The sequence below is a fragment of the Aphis gossypii genome, chromosome X, assembly GCF_020184175.1.
Source record: "Aphis gossypii isolate Hap1 chromosome X, ASM2018417v2, whole genome shotgun sequence".
Taxonomy (NCBI): Eukaryota; Metazoa; Arthropoda; class Insecta; order Hemiptera; family Aphididae; genus Aphis; species Aphis gossypii.
In genome coordinates, this window is record NC_065533.1 from 14,589,878 (window position 1) to 14,611,508 (window position 21,631).

Sequence of the window (21,631 nt, forward strand, 5' to 3'; positions counted from 1 at the left end):
TACCTACTTAATAGTTTATAAATATAAAAGCATAATATTCATGTAAATAGTATTATAATAATTAATATATTTTGTGTTGATTCATATTTATAGACTTTACACTTTGTGAATTCTATAGCTTTTATTTTAGAAATATCTTATAAACTATATTATAGAATATACTGAATATTAAATTCAACTAAGTGGTCTACTATTAGATGTATAAATATGTATGATGTTACCTATATAATAGACGAGAGAATCGATTGGACTTCATTTACAACAGGTGTTATACATGTATAATATGATGAGCACTTGCATTACCTCTGTTGTAACCACAGTACACAAAACGTAGGTACCGTTGTAGATAAACTGCCAGCGGAGTTTACAGAACCATATTACAAAGCATAATAGAGTAAAATGTTAGTTAAGGTTAAAACCCCAATAACATTTAGTTATTTTAAAATTGAATTGTATATAAAAATAAAATCATAATGGCCATAATAAAATGATACATTAGCAATCACTATGCCATGTCGCGTAAAATAGTTATTCGGCGTTTCATGAATAGTTCAATGAAGTTCAGTGTTGAATAATATATTTTTGACTTTCAATAAAAACTAATTATTATCGAAGAAAAAAAATAAAAAATATATACGGTTCCATTCTCTGTGTAACGCAATATACTGTATATACGTGATTTAGAAGTGATAAATAACCATGTAAGTGTTTAATTAGAAAATTATTGTTTAATGCATTCGTCCAGAAGATGACTTAATAGCTATTATCAGTAATTAACTTGTGTATAGCTGATATTACAATACGATACAACGGAAGTGACTCTCGTTAAATTAACGACATTAATTCTTTGATTATTTTTCTCTGAATCGTTCAAGACAAATTACGACATTAAGGACCCAATTGGACGCGACCATCACTAATTGTACCTCATTTGTTCCGTTACACAAACAACTAGCCACTTTAGTCGAAAAATATACAAATTATTGCCGTGCAAAACGATGATCTCACTTTATGCGAAAAGTCAAGGACAGTATTTTAAAATTAACCAGGGTTAAGGTAACGCACGTTGTATGTTATAATAAGCAATGTGCCAGCATTTATAAGTCGTTTTCTAGAATAGCGATCGACTGAAATCATACACACATATAATATGTGTGTGTGGGTGTGTGTGTAGTTTACGCTGGTGATAATATGTTATCTATGTGGTTTGTTAATTGTTACAATTCATATTTGCAATGTCGTCCTTTTTAAATTATTTGTATGTGAATTTATTAAGACAATTAATATAAGACTCTTTGGCTATATATCAAAAGAACGAAGCACAGAGATATCTATACTAAATTTATATGATTATTGTATGATATATTGCATTGATTAGATGACGACTTTAATAACTATTGATAATAAAGTTTCATAGCTGTAAATTAATTATTTAACTACTTGATTTTATATTTATACATAATATTAAATTATATATTAGTATAAAAAAAAATATGACATATTTATTTATATTAATATTTTAGTTTATAAGAAAAATGTATCATAATATTGTTTAATTGTGTTATGGCCCCTATTTTCTTTTCGAAGAATAAATAAAAATAAAAATAATAAATTGAAAAAAGTTGGAAATAATTTCACGTCTTAAATATCTCAAAAAGAGCAATAATATTATAACTATTATTATCATTAAAAAATAAAATAAATACTTGGTAAAAAATTCACGGCTCTATAGTTATGCATATATACGATATTCCTTTATGCAGAATTACAAAAAATAAAATAAAGTCTATTACATCGAAAACTGGCGCTTGGTAAATATTCTTGACTTTCTACTACTTTTTTTTTTGTTTTTTTCATAACCACAGTATTATGAAGAAAGGTACTAGATATTTTCTAATTTTAATACCGAAATTCAAACAAAATCCATTTTGTGGGCAGAAACCACCGCAATACCGCATCAAAGTTGAAGAATAAAGCAAATTTCTTGTTTTCAAACTTTAAAACATGACAAAAAAAAAACCTGTAAAACACATTGTATAACAGCAGAGCTCGCAGAATCTAAAATAAATACATAATTTCTAACGTAATAATTACACACAAGTTTCTTGTTGAAAATATGGAAATCGGAAATTATTTTTTAAGGGTCAATGTACGAATACTGTTTTTTAAATTTAATTATAAGCAATATGTATTTAGTTTTAACAACACAATAGCGTACATAAATTCGCAACAATCATATTATATTACCACGGTTGGCCGGTTGAGTGACGATTACTGCATGATGACGCGTTCTTCATTAGAATAAAGTACGCATTTCTAAAAAAATATTATTCGGTCTAGGAAATCAATGCAATATTTGTGATTTCTTAGTATAATGTTATTATAATCAGTTCTGAGAGAGTATTGCTTTTTAATTCAAAATTGCACGCATATTGCATCAGAGACTTGAAATCTATAATTTTTATTTTACAACCTGTTATAATTTTTTAAGAATTAGGGAATTTATTTTTAGTAATTTAAAATACATTTAAATTTCTTTTTGTTTTTATTAAATTTTAGTTCAAATCATATGCAATATAATATTAGGTATCACCTACTTAATATTTAAAATGTTGTCATTTTAGATTTTAATTAACGATCGAAATGTCAGTATAAAATGCAATTACAAATTTTAAACGATTTATTTTAATTACAAATACAAAATTATGACGTGAATAGTTTTATTTGAAATTATGCCTTGAGAATAAAAATAATAATTTTAAAAGCGTAAATTAATTTAAAACATAATAATTTAGTTTCTTCTATTGTTTTTTTACATCTAAAGCAGAAGTTAAAGTTACGCTATTTTCTCATTTTAAATACATTTAAATATTTAATATAGAAACATTATTGTTAAGATTTTAATAATTTTTTGTTTTTAGATATAATATTTTCCTAGCCATTTATGATTGTATTAATATATTATTATATCATATAATGTATATATATATGAAACATATTTGTTTGACAATTCGGTTGTGGGCAGCAGCAGAATCAGGGGGTCTGCAGACCACGTCATCAAAGAATACTCATGCGTATGCTGTTATGATTGTACACAGCGATGATGGCGCAACTTTAAAAATCGTAGGTATCCAAAGACTACCTAACGGAGGTGGAATATCTATCTTTGAATTCAACCGACGCAATAACAAAAATAACCATAACACTAATAATGTGCCTACATTAATCTCTCTCTCTCTCTCTCTCCTTTTTACTCTCCATAATGCACGACGATCCGACGCTCAAATCGAAAAAAATAACGATGATAAATCCAATATACACATTTATCATATAATCTAGATTTACAGAACGATTATCCTATATTAAGTATTACAAGGATTTACATTTTTTTTTCGTGACGTTTAAAAGCATGCTTCTACTATCATTACTCTGTACATTTTCTAATATTATTTTTTGGTTCTCGATGAAAAAAAAAAATACAAATTTAAGTACACCGAGTTACTTCTGTAATTCTACTTATTACAAAATAGTCACGCATAATTCGTCTTTAATATCGTTTGGACTTCAATATTTCTCTCTCGTCGGTCGCTACACCTCATTAGGTGTATTATTATTTATCATCATTCGACAGCCTCTGCTGGACGCTGAGAACAATAGAGAGCTTATTTCAAATCGACGCGGCCGACGCGTTTGTAAGAGGTCATCATAAACGATAACGAACGGTCGGCCGTATTAATCATCACTGAATTGTAAGTCTGATTAAGTCGTAGCCATAACATGCCCGGGCTCCCAGCTGCAGTGTACCATAGTGTTTTAGGTCGCAGCCGTATATATTACAATAATATGCCTAATAGGGCGACGGGTTCAATAGTTCTATTCAAGTAAAAGGAAAATATCGTGACGATTGTTGTGTTATATTCCATTGTATTATCGTTACACATTACAAAACGTCTTTAAAGTCGATATTTTGGCTTTCAATATCTTTATACGAAAGTATAACAATCAATCGTATACGAAAACGGATTGAATACTGTTATAGTCGGTTTACGTTTATTTTAATTGTTGTAAATGAGAAAATACCATGAGAATATTGTGTCATATTTCATAATTGCAAATTTTTAAATATTCATATTTATGATATATACATTATACTCGTACATATAGCTTGTAGTCGATTCTTTTGCATAGACTATGGACGTGACTTCAGACTTCGTCGGGTTTAACTCTATAATACTCTGGTATTGATTTGTTTGATTCATTGTGTTTTATTTTATGTCAGAATATTATTTGTGCACTAAGGTCAACTACTTTTTTTTTATTACTTATATTCATAGTCTTTTAGTCTTTCTGCACACATACACACCATCGATGATGCACCACTTAGGTAGGTATACATTAATACGCACAACAGGCATGCCCAAATGCCGCATGTCATTCACGCCGTAACCCAAAAATATAAGGATAGTTATATTTTTTTCAGACGTTTCAAAGTATATTATCTACACATTACTTAAATACATCTCAGCGCGAAAAAAATATTTGAGTAATTATCTTAAAACATTATTATTATTATTATTATTTATTGAAATTTATCGAGCATACTCCACTAATATACTTTTCAAAAGTATTTTTTCTTTTTGTTTGTTATACAACAGTACCTTTCCGGCTGCCACGCCATCTCGAACGTGTATGTTATTATTACATATATATTCATCGTCTCGTGCGAGACGCTGTTCTGGAAATGTTATAATATTTTGATCGTGACTGTGTGTTTGTAGAATGGTGGCCACCGGAATGAATAAAATAATAAAAATAATTTAAAAAAAAATATATGAAAAATAATAAAATAATAAGTCGCACAGAGAGAATCGCCGATCGTCCAGTCATTGCTAAGACGGACACGGCGTCAACAACGCGACCGACTGCCCACGCCGCATCTATTGTGCAACGCGCAGACAATCTTGGTGTTGTGGAGGCCGCCTTTGCCCACACACGACACACACATATTAAATATATATTAATATATACATCGTACCGATTACCAAAAACGTACGAGAAGTATGGACATAGACGGTGAAAAAAATCTTCCTTAGTCATTCCCAGTCATTTATAACCGTTTACCGTGTTCCGTGGGGTTGGAAGGAAATAATAATGAAATAAAAACCGTTTCATTAATTGTTGTACTTTAAACGTGTCGTGTGTCCAATACTCAAACCCACGCCCTTCTCTTTAGCCGTCCGGAAGGAGGTTAGTCTGCCTCAATCCTGGTTATTTAATACGTCGAGTATACAAACAAACTGTTCATCAATATAATATTATTATCATTCATATATAATAATATAATACATTTTGTATAAAAAAAAATATATAGTATTTAAATATTAAAATAAATCTATTACAGCGGTAAATAAAATTCTTATAAATAACTTTTATTTTTATTTATTAAATTTAAAATATGTCAGCATAATACACGCTATTATAAATTGTAGGCTCTAATTAACAACAATAATTGCATGTTATATTAAGTTAATAAGTATTTTGTTAATGGTTGAAATTTAAATTTGATCTTCGTCTGCGCTGACGTCTAATAGGAGAAGGTCTTGAGATGGTCGTGAACCGTGGTTTTAAAAGTAGGTTTTTTGTTTTATTCTACAAGTTGTAGAATCTATCAAAGCTTTTGAGATTGGTGAGGCAATTTTTGAACTGTGATTTTATCTAGTCTTGGAGAAGAGTTATTCTATGTCGTTATGAATTTGCCTACTCCCCGTGAACCATTGGGCTTTTAATAAGAATATTCTCAAAAATTTGTTTTGGAAGATTTGGATTTTGTTGAAAAAGCTAATGCCTATATTGGACAGACGTAGGTCTAGATAACTTAAATTCTATAAATATTTGTTATTTTTAAACATGCATAATAAGTGGATGACAAATTACATTCGTAACCCAATTGATATTTCTGAAACTGGTAAAAACAATACTAAACGTTTTGTCTTTATGTACAACTACAAAACTACAAGACCCCAATGCTATTACAAATTAAAAAAAAACGTTTACGCACTGCTGAACTAGTTCACAAAGTTGAGAGTTATGCACATTGTGTTTGTTTCCTATTGTGTACTGGATGTAAGTATATTATATATATGTTGTTGATGTTTACTTTGGCTTTTACTGTTGCCTATTCAGTTAAGGAATATATTTTTTTATTTAATAAAATAGTATATAATTATAAACGCAACGTATTTTACTACAATTATACCTATATAATATACACACATATATGTTACTTATTAAATAATAAGAAAAAACATCTTAAATTATATTTATCGTTTTTTTGTTTCTGTTATATATAAAAACTATCCTATAATTATGTATCCACTTTAATTACATGCTTTTTCAATAGTTTTGCATGCGTGTTTAACGATTGTTTTGAATTTAATTGCTAATATAATATTATGCAGTGTTCTAAACGGTGCTAAACCATAGAATACAGATTGTTATATTATGTAGAAAATATGTCACTGTAATTTTTGTTGTTATACATATACCAACTACATTGATTTAGGTATATACAATATATCGACATATATCGTATATATACCTAAGAGTTTTAAAATTATTTTTTATTTAATTTTAATTGTTGTCTAATTTATATTCATTTGATATTAATAATATCAAAAAGTATTCTTAATGGACTATTAATGGATGTGAGCTAAAATTTGGTTTTTATGTTTTCAGATCTACGTCACAAAAAAAAGTGAACATTAAATTTCCTCAGTTTAGTATTAGGTACTGTATATAGGTATAGTGTGAACGGCATAATATACGAAACGTATCTATAGAAAAATATATTTTATTAATCATGGCTGACGGTTTGAAAAAAAATACTCAATAGTACAGTCTACTTTATATGCTGCGCATTGTAATATAAGTGACTCGAATTCGTGCGGTTTATCGAATATGATTTCAATGGGTATTTCCGGTCGAACGACATTTGCGCGCTGAACGGAGAGTTTTGGCGGCTCGCACGTTCACATCGAAAAAATGCTGCCAAGCTATACCTACATGATATCATGGTTATAATATTGAATTCTCTAAATGCTTTGCCATCGGCCACCAGAGTTTTTTGCAAAGTTATTATTTCCTTTGTCCACTTTGCGATTTTTAAACCAATTTTCCAGATCGTTTGTAAACGGGCCCAAAATGATATATATATATATAGGTATATGCGATATATGTGTATAATGTATATATTATAAAACCCAAGATTATTATTTTTTTATTTTAAACATAAGACACGCGCTATTTTTTTGCGGTCAGTTTTTGTGTTTTATTATACTGTTGCTCCATTTTTTTTTTTAAAGTAGTAGAATACTATGTTATTAATGTTATATTGTTATGTACATTCTCCTGTAGGTACCGTTCAATTTTTGTATGATCCATATTTTCATGATTCAATTTTACTCCGTAATATTGAGAAAAAATTCTAAAAAATCACTCTAGTGAAAAATAATCAACTACTTCATATTTTTTTAAAAAAAACATTTAATTTTATAAAAATTACATTTACTTTTAAATAAATTGATGTGATTGTGAACACTATTAAAATTAAACTACGTTTTAACAAGAACACAATTTTTTATTAGTTATAGCATCATACTATAGTTATAAAATACATTTAATTTCTTAAAAGTTTATCCATGTTGAAGCTGTTTAAATAATAAGTAAAACTTTAAAATGTAAGTTTAATGTTCTATTAATAATGCGCACATTACCTGATTAATATTAAATAATACTAATTTTCTTAAAGTTTACCTCGGTAATCGCTTATGCGCTTATATCCTTCATGTATTAACTAATTACTAAATTATATATAAGTTTAAATTATAATATCATGCATTTTTTATTTATAATTAGATGCAGAATTAATATAATACCTTTTAATTTTATTTAAGTACAAACATATTGTACCAGTTTATAGTTATATATCAAATCATCTTTTTATCGAATTTTGTGTTATCTATATTGTACAATTTTTATTTTTTAAATCTTTCAGTGTTCGTGTACTTTTATAAAAACCATGACATATTAAATTCTAATGATTGAATTTATGTTTGAATTGAGCAAGTCCAGTATTATATAAAAACAATAATAATAAATTTATTATATTACAATAAATAGGTAAATATTGTGAACGTGTGATTATACGTAAATAATTATTTTTCCTTTTGTAGATAGTTTTACTTTTTACATGAATCTTATTACTAATAGTAAATTAGCCACCAATTAGTATGTAGGTATATTCAATATTTTGTAGATAGAAAACGGCGTCATCCAAAAACACTCACGCACGTTCCTTTCACGAGAGATGAAAACAGAAAGCAGATCACGAATTCATGAATTAAACTTTCACGGCCGAAAAAGTTTATATTTTTGTGTACTTCTAATATCGTTGTTTTTTCACTGAATAATTAATAATGAAAACTTTTTAATGTACCATCAAGAAAAATTATATAATGATGTAATATGTTAATATTACATTATTTATTATAATATTATTATTTATTGCATTATTATTACATTATTGTACCTAATATGCTTTGTATGGCAACTAGGATCAGATCAATTTACAAAATTGCATCAATATCAATAAAATAAATATAAATTACTGTTTGGGTGACTCAAGAGTACAGAAGTATAAACTAGAATATAGTAAGTTTATTTATTTTATATGATTTTTAGCGTTGATCAATAATTGTATTTTGTAATATTACTTTTTCGCATCCGGACAATCCTAAAGTATAATAACTAATAAACATTGCGTATCATTTCAAACAGTACATAATTCCTAGAGAAGGGGATTTGCCACGTTTTGTAAGGGAAAAGCGTTTTCGGAGAAATAGGTCTCGCGACCTTCTAACCACCCAATAAGAAATTCTCGGATACTACGCTACAGTTTCCGGGTATTCGTGATACTGCCTATATGTTTTATAATAATAATAATAATATGGTACACTAATAATAATAATACTATAATATGACATATTATTGTACGAATAATGTAGGAACGACGGGCGGTGGGGAATTGCGGTTGGCGGGATAGTACACTACAATAGGATAATAGCATTGATTATACATTATGATATACGTACATGTTACCATAAAATTAAGGGATTAACGTTAATGACTAGGAAATAACGTTAATGCCCATTATTTTCATGCAATGATGCATTTAGCGATATTTCCTTAGTAATGACGATAATTCCGGCCTTTTTCAGCAATAATTTTGATAAAAATGTTTATTGAATTAGAAACTGGTCTGCGTATTGCGTTGTAAAATTGATTTATTGAATCAGTACAACTAACAATAACATACTTTTAAGCTCTGTAATATCATCACGATAGTATACAGTATTAAATGAATAATAACCATTAGATATATTCAAATCAGTTATACCATAAACTCACGATAATGGACAACTTATATTTTGTTATACTATAGACTATAGTAATATTTATAAACACGCACGCATACTAGCACATTGCATAATATAGTGTAATATAATAGCTACAATAGCTATATAATAGTTAATCGATTTTTCTGTGCACTCAGCAGCTTAATTTCAAATTTCCAATCAGATTTAAATATTTTTAAAAATTATCAACTTTTTCTATAAGCAGTAACCTAACCTTCACAGTTATCAATATATTAACAAAATATTTGATTTTTATAAAATCGTCTGTATCGGTGTTTCTTAAACCGTGTTCCTCGAAACCCTGGAGTTCCAGAGAAGGTTCCGTGAGTAGTAAATCTAGCGGTTTATCGCCATATTTCGAACACTCCACATTTTTGATGATAAATTAGCATTGAAGTTCCACCAAAAAAATATTATTGTTCGGTGTTTCGTGATCTCAAAAAGTTTAAGAAACACTGGTCTGTAGATCATCAGTTAACGACTGGGTAATTTCGTACATTTATAATCAATGATAATATATAGGTTCTGCACACGCGACACGTAGGTAAAATGACAATATTCGTAATAATAACTATTGATGGTTTCGTCTTAGTAGTTTCGTAACGCAGTTATAGCCCAATAGTGTTAATAATAATAAACCGTTTTTATGCAAATTTAATACCATCTCGAAACACGTCGGAGCAGAAAAACTGCGTCGGTCGTCGCCGTCGTCGAAGAGGTCCGGTTTCTATAGCTGTAGGTTCGTTCGAATCGTATATTACGCGCTTAGCGTGTGTTGCCTGCCCGGCGATGGTCCTCGCCCGAGCGAAGAGCACAAAAAGCAAACAGCGCATGACCGCGAGTACGAGCGGCGGTACACGACAAGTGGACTGGCCACTGGCGCGTGTTATTCACCTCTCGTACGGTATTTGCATTTTATAAAACGCGTATTTTATATTAAATACGAAGGCACTAGTGTGTGTGTGTGTTTGTTATTTTTTTTCCTCTCCGTACAATATCGTTTAGAGCGATGTATACAACGGAGTCATGGAAATAAATAATCAGTCCGTGCACATGATACTATCCACATAACAATAATACAGCTTAATATTGTGATGTTATAATGTGTATATAGGTACGCTGTGTGTTGGACGTAAACGGACGGCGGCGGCGGTGGCAATATTATTATATTATTATAAAACGTACAGCTCGGGTTAAGGGCAACGGTGGACAAAAAAAAAAAAAAGACAAAAAGAGTAAAAACGAGATATACAATTGCTCGGCTTTGCGTCCACGCGCGTGATGACATCCTATTGTGTTTTTTTAAATCGCAACATCTTTACGACAATCCGTGTAGAGGGTCGTCCGTGAGTATATAATAATAATATAATTATATAAATACATATAAAATAATAACGATATACGGATTTTCGGTCGCACCGAGATGTCATCGCGCATTGTTGCTGGGTGACATTTAGGACGGTGAAAATATTTTAACTATAATATAATATAAAGTGAAAACGTTATTTTATACTAAAATAAAAAATATTTCAAATCTCATTTGATACTATAAATTTGAGTTTAAAACGACCAATTAATAATTATAATAAACATTACAGTGCAATATAATATATATTTATATACATGGTTTCTTTTTGTTCGTTATCTATTCAAATTTTTTTAACGTGTTTGTCTTTTGTTACTTAAACTTTTATAAAATACTACTTATTTTACTTTTATGCAAATGCGTGGGTACAATACGAATTAATTATAAAGACGATAAAAACGAAACAACTACTACTATACAACTATAATATATAGGTAGGTACCTATCTGCACTTAATAGGTATAGGACATAGCCGCACATATGTATACGTAATAATAATATGTATTCTGTATGATATTATTATATCTGATTTCTACGTAGGTACCATCTTGAAATTAAAATTCCAAACATACTCGTTAAGAAAGAAATAAACTTTATATAATACGCGAGTGATGTACGTGCGTAGGTAGAGGATAGTCATTACGCGTTGAAGGTATATCTCTGTATAGGTATGATACCTAAAGAAAAAACGAATAAAATGAAAATTGAATACAGCGCATTTTGTATGCACACCGCATAATAGGTATGTATTATATACGCAAGTCCAGTTATATTATAGAGCAAACGTATATAGGTACACCTAGATATTGTAAATGGTATATATGGTCCAGTTGAACCGGCAAGATGATTTTGCAATGTTTCTTAAGTTTATCTATATATACATACAGAGTGTAGTATATGCATCGATATGATGTATAATAAGATATATAGGTTATGACGTAGTAAATAATATAACTAATTTCCCGTATAACAACATATCTCAGATAGATTATATTTTACTTATTCGGTCTTCAGATTTATCGAGTAGGTTTTTGTATGTTTTTTTTTTAAATATAATAACTTAAAATATACCTTACTAAATGTAAATAAATAATAAATTATGTCAATTGCCGTTATTCAACTTATTCCTGTTCTGACGGTCAACTCATGCTATACCGTTAAATAGTCGTCCTGCGCGGTGCATTATATCAGCGTTTTATTGTGTTTGTCGGCATAAGACGACTAAGAGCCGAAAGTTGTGCGTTTATATATATTTTTAATTATAATCGTTTTATGAGTTCAATGGGTAATTTTCAAAGTCGATTTTATCAACTTTCCAATTATTGCAAATTTAAAATAACTATTTTCTAATTTATTTAATTTATATTCAAATCAGGCACGCAATTTTAGTGCACAAAATAATATTATTATTATTTTAATAAAATAAGACGTGTAGTGTATATATATTAATAATACTAACTACCAAGATACAAACACAAAACGTATTATATACATAATATTATGTCAACAATTGTTTTTTTTCAAAACCAATTTTGAAATGATTATGTTTGAACTTTGAGTTGATGATTATTGTATTTAGTTATTGCCAAAGACTAGATATTTACGACTTCAGTAATTAAAAATAAAATAAAATATTTATTTCTTTTAAAACTTATTGTGTTATTTTTTTTACCACAGTACAGCGTAAACATCGAGTTATTTCCACGAAATGACAAAGCTAAACAGAAGGGCTCATTTACTTTAATAAACCACTATAATATATAACTCAATGTTTTCTTTGTTTCAATCAAAGAAAAACGTTAAATAATAATTGTAAGTAAGTACACATTTCTGTATATATATAGTTTATAGACGTTTACTGTATAGTCAATATTTTCATTTTGACGAAGACCCTATTATTAATATTATAATAATAGAAAATTAAAAAAATATTGTCCAAACACGTAATATGAAAAAAATTTTAATATTCTTTTTCAATTCAATTTATGTTTTTAATTTGTCAATATGCAATATAACATGGTATTTTCAACGAAAATTGTTTTATAATACACGAGGGGACGTGCGCTGAATAACATTAAACTATATTTTAATACGAGGTTAATAGGAGGGTCGGATAGGTAGATACCTACCCATGTACACAAAAGCTGGAAAACGCTGAATGTATGTACTAACGAAGCAATTACGGACGTATATCGAAACCACGTAAAATACATCCAGATTGTATTATAATATACATATTTTAATATTTATTAAACTATTCCACAGTATACTATAGTGTATGTAGTTTTCGTGGTTTACGTATAAATATACTAAAATGACCTAGGTAGAATTAATTTGTAATACAAAAATTATATCTAGCGGGATGAAATGAATTATTATTTAAATTTAATAATGTTAAAAAAATTGAAAAATTGTATGTTTCCGAATTAAAAAAAAAAATACTGCGCCCGTTTTTTGGTAACATAAAATTTTAATTTACTAAAATATTATCAAACTATTCACTATATATTATAATAAATACAACTTTTAATTACTTTGATTGTTGAACGCAATAAGAACACATTCATTTTAAGAAGTAAATAGCTACAGCGTGAATTCATTATTCATAACATATTATTAAAACTATAATACATATATTGGTATTAAAAAATAAAATAAAAACATGACATTATTTTAAGGGTTTGCTGTATAATAATGTATTATAATTCAATAATTGTTAGTATTGTAAAATAATAAATGTGTACATTATTAATTATTTTTCATAAGTATTTTCCATACGCTGGGTAATCAGTAATTGATAACAGTTAATATATTAACACAACGACTCAAGTTCAAAAGAAATGACTATAATATAAACTAAATTATTTAAACAATGACAAAGTTGTATTGTTGTCAAAGGCCACGTTCGAATTTTATATTATAAATAGGTAGACAGCAAAACGCGTACATTTTTACCTATTATGTATACCTATTGAAGTTATATTTGATTGGTAGGTATTACAATATAAATTATAATGAACTGTATGTATAAACTATATAATATAAAGATTAAAGACTATAAAATTATAACCTAACAATGATAAATATTTTTGTGATAATTCACAATAAAAAAATAACAAGTACATACGTGAGATTTGTAGTTATTATATGATATTCCAATAATTGATATTTAATTAAATTTATTAAAAAAACCCATACTATTTGAGTGAAATAAGTCATATCTAAAAAAAAATTACTCGTTAATAAATATATATATATATATATATTAATATAACAATATATCAGTGTTGTAAGAGGTCAGTCAGAGCATCTCACAGACGAAATATTTTAAACAATCTAAGAACTATCTCCGTTCCTCAACCAACCAAACTTTTTCCATGTATGAACAATGTTTTTTTTTTAGAAGGGTGGTCGTCGGAAGCTGGTGCATTTTCCATTCGGTGATTGAAAAGACATTCTGGCGTCTCCGACCTGTCAGTGTGTCTGAAATACGCCGAAGCAATTACGCACTTGACACGCGTAAATCCTCATCGCAGACGTGATACTTTGGGTGCGGTTGATGGGAGGAGGCGATCGAAAATCTGTGCGGGCCCGTGCGTCCGACGACGGGTGCAGCCGACCGTCATAGTTAGCGTGAGTCATCGTGGGAGGCAGCGATGTCGAAGCGCTACGTACGTATACGAGCGAACGTTTTAGGGCCAAGGCTGAGCGTAGTATATACGACTATAATACGAGTATAAGTAAAAAAAAATAAAAGTCGTTTATTGTCATTGTCACGGCGAAACGAAACAATAATAATAATAATAAAAATAATAATAATAATACGAGTGGTTTGACGATCGGGAGGAAAAAAAACATAAAAAAAAATGTATGATAAAATAAATAAATACATAACGAGTGTAACTTGGCAGCAGCATAAACTAATATAATGCATGACGAACGGAATGAACCAGTTTTGGAATCGATGTAGGTGGCGAATCAAGAATTCGTAGTAACGATATATGGGCCACGAAAAAAACCGTCAGCTTACACCATAATATAAAACGACTAACTATAAACAGTTCATAAAGTAACATGCGATATACCTATCTACAATTTAAAGTAATACTGAGTCGAAAAAAGGCCAAATGTTTTCACCAAACTTCAAATTTTGTTATATTAATACTTAAAAGCATAGTTGAATTGCGAGCATCCGAAAACCATTAAGTATTGTGGTTTTAGAATAGGACGGATAGATACGATTCATGTTTTTGTCAGTAAAAGTGCAGTAACATTTATTTTTCTAAAAAAATGTTTTATAAAGCAACAGTTTATCTATTCAGATAAAACATTTTTGTTTTTTTTTTTTTTGAACGCGATAAAACCTCGTCGGGAAGCTACCATATGGCGTATATATATTATATTGTGTTTTACGTGATGTGATGCGGATGTCAAGACGATGGGATATACTCTAGGCATAGTGTCGTGTGTGTGTATATAAGAGGCAGTGAAACAATCACACGATTTCCATTTAAAGGGGTCGAATTACTTTGCTTCTCATCCATATCACTGAATAGAGTTATCTGACTTTTGGAGTGTATATAATGTATACTATAATATATATATATATATATATATGTATGCTTGAAGTACACACGCCTATCAATTATACCGATGGTTACACCAGACAAATTCATGGTTCTCGTAAGTCACAAACATCAACCATTTCTATCTCAAAATCTATTTTATTTGTAATCTGTAGTAGTCTATACACAATGAACTATATACATTACAGTTTCAACACTATATGGAATTTAACTGCCTGCTTACATGCTACTAACTATATTATTGTTTTAAATTTAAAAATGTTTTTCGTTTTAAATATTTAATAATTTAATACCTACTTAGTATTTAATAATGATTAATAATAAAGGTCAAATTTGAGTTGACTAATTTATTATAATTTACTTATAAATGACAAGCAAAGAATTGTATAGTGTTTCAAATGGTAGATTGAATTAAAAATGGTTAAAATATAAATAACTCATTTTTGCTAGACCTGTTGTTCTAATTTAAAATACATAAATTATTCAAGTTTCATTAAATATAATTTAATAATTATATAAAACAAAAAAAATATATTTAATTTTTGGATATTTATTCATCAAATTATGTCCAATAATAATACAGAGTTTATAAACGAACTCGTAAAATTAACTAAATTATACGAATCATGCACACTTAAGTATATATTGTTACTTAAATTGCGCATCCGTATAAAATAAAAAAATATATAATAGCGATAACGACTAAGAATAATTATAAAAAAAACTTTTTAAATCATTAAAAAGTAATTTATTTTGAAATTTAAAATTACCAAAAATAATTTTGAAGTTTAAATTGCTTTATTATTACTACGTGGAAAAACACCATTTATATAGTTATTGATCCACAACAGAAAAAAAATGTTTGTACCATTTGGAATAAGCAGGTTTATATTTTCTGCCGTTATAATAATTTTAAAGTGTAAATTTGATTAACATATTATTCTTTAAATTAAAAATGTTGAAACTTGATAATTTTTTCTTCATTTGATAAAAAAAAGTTTGTCCAGCCTTGCCGCCTAAATACGCGCCTAGATAAATTGATCTTGAAGGTTAAATTACAATACCATTATGTTATGCCGAACCATAATAAGTTGACGATAAGTAGTACCTGCTTATTATACAGCACGTTTAAAAGGAAATTAAAAAATATAAATAAATACAAATAAGTAGGCGCACTTTATAATATTTTTTACTGTGTCGAAATTCAGATTACATATATCTTAGATAAAGAATAATATGTAGGTAGGTGTATAAACTGCAGGAAAACTATAGTAAATTCAGGAACACTTCATTGTTAATTAACGTCTGTTTGTTAATCAATTTGAATTTTTGTACGAATTTGTAATTTTATATTAGTGTTCATCAATAGCTATGGGATGAGTGATTACCGACATTTTTTTGTTTGAACCTTAAAAAGCTATTTATGATCAATTAAACGGTAGTAATGTCTATATATAGTATGAAATATTCTAGATTAGCTCATAATGATGCTAGTAACAGTGATGACGTACGACATTAGTAACTAAGTAAACGAAAAAATATCAGTATAATTATTGTATCTGCTACCAGCGATATTTGTTTAACAAACGAGTACACAAGTATAACATGTCCACGGTTAATCCACTAGGATGATACAAATATAATATTATTTTGTATTTATTAATGTGGTGGAATTAGGTGTATATTTTTATAAACATACATTAAAGTAAATGGAATTCAAATATATTTGATAATAATAATTTAGAGCGAACCATATTTACAATGGTTTTAACAATATTAATATTAGAATATTATTAAAATAACGTATGTAGCTTCCCAATCGATTTTATCACTATAATACGTTACGTAATGATAAAAAAAACACAATCATTTTATAAACGAGATTTATTTCTAGTAACCATTGTAAGCTTTAAGACTACATAATATTCCTTTTATCGGTGTTAGCAAACAGTAAGAACAAGGGTGGTGCTAATCTGACAGCTTGGGGGGATTATCCGACTATAAACCAGAAAAGACTAGCATTCACGAACCTCTTTCCTAAATATAATTCTTAAGGGTCCTTAAAACTTTAGTCTTTAGTAAATTTCATTCTCCAGCTGTTCTATTCGCATATAATAATTGTTTAAAACAAACATGTATTTCCAATAATCGAAGACATATTAAGCTGTTAAATGTACATAGATATCTAAACATTATTATTTATAATGCTATTAATATTACTTTTTATACTGATAATAAATTAATATATTTAGAAAATTACGTTTTCCAAACGCGTGTAAGAAGAGACTAAAGAATAAAATTATGAACTCTAAAGTCTAAATATAACATATCATGTAATACTTGGTTAGTAAATTTTTTAGGTTGTAATAAAAGGTACAAATACATATAAATAACAATAAATGTTATTATGGTAAATATTTTAAGAAACACATAACATATAACTAAATACAAAATGAAAATGTCATTTTTACTTATTTATTTTTTTATTCTCTCTCTTAGAAATATTGTATAATATTCATATAATATATTATACTCAAAAAATTTTTTTTCATTTTTATACAAATATTATTGTTATTGTTATTATTATCATTTTACTGATGACATATGTATATATATATAAAAAAAATATTACGCAACTCCAGCATCCAATAAAATAGGGTTTTTTTTTTTGTTATTCAAAAATGAATAATATCGGCTTGAACTTTTAACCGAATATTTATACAAGTTTTTTCAAACATAATATAACTTTCAACAACTATTACAAAAAAAATACACTAATAGTAACATAAATAAATTATAGGATTGTTTTTCGTGGTACCTATGCAATGAGTAATAATTGAATTCAAATTATTAACGTATATTATGTTACAGTGACCTACTCAATGACGAGTTACATTCGAAACCTACTATACAACAAACTACAGAATTACAGTCTCGATTTTTTAAATTTATTTTTAAAATATATCAAACAACAATAGTGAACATTGACGAACAATCTTTTGTAACCTTAACTTTTAAACCTATTAATTAATTAAATCATTAGCTTATGATTTTCGAGGAAGTTCCTTATGATATTTAAAAGGTTAAACTTTTTGATAAAATAAATAATTAGTATTCTATGGAAATTATATCAAGTCTTTATTATACTTTTTTATGTATCTAAGAAATCGATCTCATGGCTAAAAAGCAAGAAAAAACATCTTTGTTTAATCAATAGCTTTTCCATAGTTTATTTATCACATTTTGAATAATTTAAAAATTATTAAGAAAGATAATATTACTATCTACTAATTAGACAGATTGATTCGATAAATTGACCAATTGAAACATTTTAAGAATCCTTCTACTACAAAAACAATAACAAAAATATTAATTATAAATGGTGCCCATTCACCCTCGGACCTGACAGTTATTAACGTTTCAAGACTCTAAATATGATATTTTCCAAGTTCAATTTGTCATTGTCGGTCATTGTTTCGAAGGGTGCGTATCGTCTAGGAAAATATTATTGTTTTCGTTATTATTAATAATAAAAGACGACATTCATGTGATGTACTTTATGATACGATACTTCGACATGCCGCACAATTGCATGATATTCAAATACTCGTGATACGCAATAATATAATGATGATAATTGGATGACGTTAATTTATAGGTCATTAACTAGAGTATTTGACAGAGACGTTGTGAGCAGGTTTATGGTTTAAATTAAATGTTGATAAGTTATAGGGATCCTTATATAATTAATGAAATAGTCACTGTTTTTAAATAACTAATAATGAAATACATATATTTATAAAAATAAAACGATTTTGAAAATAAAAAATGAGAATTTCATATTTTATGCTTTTTACCCTTTATCAAAACATATATTTAGATTTGTTCGTGATTTCTCATTACGTACAACAAAAACGTAAACAATTCATAAATTTATCTGTCAAAATCACAATCTACATCAAATTTACTACCACAAACAGAGTAAACTTTATTTTTTATAAAAGAAAAATTTAAGGCATAAAAAATTAAAAACTTTTAATTATAAAATCAATACATTTTTCACTTTGATTAGAATTTAAAAACAATAATTAAAATTTAAACAGTAGTCTTGGTAACATAAAAACGATGATTAAAATATGATAATCATATACTTATAAATAAGTTCACACATTAACTAAGCTCCTTAAAATTAATGGATTAAAACATTCTTATCATTGAAAAAAATAACTATACAGTAAAATTAACAATATTTTTATCGAACTATATAATAATTAATTTTTATTTTTTTTATTTGTCAACACGTCACAGTGATTTATGAAGAAGGAAGAAGTAAAGTTTTAATTTTAAATATTGTAAGTTAATGCTATCGATATTAACTTTGTCAGAAACCTAAGTGCAATTAAATAACTATAATTATAATTACAATTTATACATTTATTTATCTGATATATACGGATAACAATGTAAAATAATTATTATGTTTTTGAATCGTTAATAACGGTTAACTTAATTTGGACATAATATAATTAATAGTTAATAGTGTAAATAGTTCGTCAATTAATGTTTTGATTAAATTAAATATTAATTATTATTTAATAACAAACATTTTTTTTTTATTATTTATAAAAAAATAAAATTTTCAGACTAACAGAAGATTTATAATATTACGTTTTATATTATAAAAATAATTTTATTGTAGATACAGTGTACATATATAACAAACATTATTGAATATCATTTTTGACTAGTTGGACAAAACAATAAGCGATAACTTGACGGTTTATGTAAAAGTTCGATTTATTTTCCTTCGCGTGTACTGCAAGTTTGTTAAGATAACGGTACATATATATTCATACTATTTTTGTAAATAGCTACCTACATTTTGATGGTGAATATTTTGAGATGCTAGAAGTTATAAAACTACGCAATTTCGATGAATTCAGAGTAAAATGTATTTTAATGTTAAAAATCCTTACTAAGCTCACTAGTCAAGGGAAAAGTTGGCTATTCCCCACTCGTTAAAAGTCGTAAAAACGAAAGAAAGAAAGAAAAAAAGAAAGACAAATCGAGTTATGTCAGAATCTCTCGAGGGGTTGAAAGCGGTGATCGAGAACAAAGTGGGTGGGGGACACTGCTACTAACGGCAACGGACGTTTATATATTTTGTATTATAACCTCTTCCCGCAAGTGACGATCAGGCATTTCCGTGGACTTATGACACCGATTCAATTGCCGCAGCCCGCTCGTCGTAAAACCCCTGCGTACCTTCTGAATACATGTTACACAGAGATAATTTCGAAAAAGAGGCGTTTTATTAAATTATTTTGAGGAAACAACATTCTTATTGCATTGCTGATAGACGCACCTACTTATCTAGACCTAGCAAGCTAAATAGTCGATGTAAAGCGTACGTGTAAATAAACAAACAAACGTATGAATGGACTTACTGGTAGTTTTTCGTGGCTGGTCGGCTAGTGGTTATTGCGATCGCCTCTATCAGCAGCGCATAGCCGTCCGGGACGCGATAGACGTAGTCAGTAGTTATCCGTGTAATCCAAAGACGAACTGCTGGAAAAATTAGATGCGACTCCGGTTGTTGGGAAAAAACGCGTTATGGACAGACGTATAATGGTACTGGTAAACGTGCGTGCGACGTCTTCGGAAGATCGTTTCGTGCTGCGGTTGTACGACGACCGCGGTTCGTCCGCTAGTAGTAATTTCACCGTTTCGGAGTTTTCGGGAGGTAGGTAGGTGGATGTGACGGCGGTAGTGCGATGATGGAGGTGGTGGCTCGGTAGTAGTGATCGTGACACAGCTGGAGGGGACGATCTCGATCCAAACCAGTTCCGTTTCGTCTACGCTCACGTGAGCGTGTGTGGGTGTGGGTGTGTATGTGTGTGTGTATGTGTGTGTTGTGTATGTGATAGGTAAATGCACTAATGCAGTATGAGTGCGTATATCGTCCATATATAGGTGTATAATATTAAGTAAGTACGCGCTCATATACGATTTAGAACAACACCCATAAAAATATTTATGGTTGAATAAAATAAGAACCTATGTACCTATATGACGAAGTTGTCCTCGGATACGTATTATAGTTCACTGTTCATAACATAATAAGAAAGCATATAGTAGGTATAGTATACATATACTAAAATATAGTAGGTTCCATATTACTTTTATAAGGTATAAAATACGAGTAA

The 21,631-nt window shown here is 28.4% G+C and overlaps 1 protein-coding gene across 2 annotated transcripts in view; it reads right to left on the minus strand.

Annotated features, from left to right (window-relative positions):
* Positions 1 to 21,150, minus strand: part of LOC114124797 (CD109 antigen-like) — an 85,818-nt gene extending 64,668 nt beyond the window's left edge. The window contains exon 1 of one of the 2 annotated variants that reach the window (XM_027988166.2): positions 20,873 to 21,150. The gene's annotated coding sequence lies outside the window, so the exon portion shown is untranslated. The remainder of the gene's footprint in view (positions 1 to 20,872) is intronic. The other variant, XM_027988167.2, reaches the window with a different exon arrangement.
* Positions 21,151 to 21,631: the final 481 nt, after the last annotated feature.